Source organism: Penaeus monodon, chromosome 29 (genome assembly GCF_015228065.2).
Source record: "Penaeus monodon isolate SGIC_2016 chromosome 29, NSTDA_Pmon_1, whole genome shotgun sequence".
NCBI classification, from domain to species: Eukaryota; Metazoa; Arthropoda; class Malacostraca; order Decapoda; family Penaeidae; genus Penaeus; species Penaeus monodon.
Window position 1 is genome coordinate 1,177,918 of NC_051414.1, and position 231 is coordinate 1,178,148.

Below are 231 nucleotides of genomic sequence, written 5' to 3' on the forward strand. Positions count from 1 at the left end.
GTAAGAAGAGGAAAATGTGGAAGAGAGAAGGAAGAGGGAAATAAAAAAAATAAAAAGAGGAAGAGAGAGGAAGGAAAGAAAATATAGAGAGATAAGGAGGAAGAGAAAACGTTGAAGGAAGGGAGAAGGAGAAATGAAAAAAGGAGATAAGAGAAAGAAGGGAGAAGAGAAAAAATATGGAGGTGAAAAAAGATGGAAGCGACGAGTGAAAATTGGGAGGATGAGGAAGGG

The 231-nt window shown here is 38.1% G+C and overlaps 1 protein-coding gene across 1 annotated transcript in view; it reads right to left on the reverse strand.

Annotated features, from left to right (window-relative positions):
- The window catches only part of LOC119591881 (monocarboxylate transporter 3-like), a gene marked incomplete in the record, with an annotated part of 53,237 nt that overhangs the window by 29,660 nt on the left and 23,346 nt on the right, over positions 1–231 (reverse strand).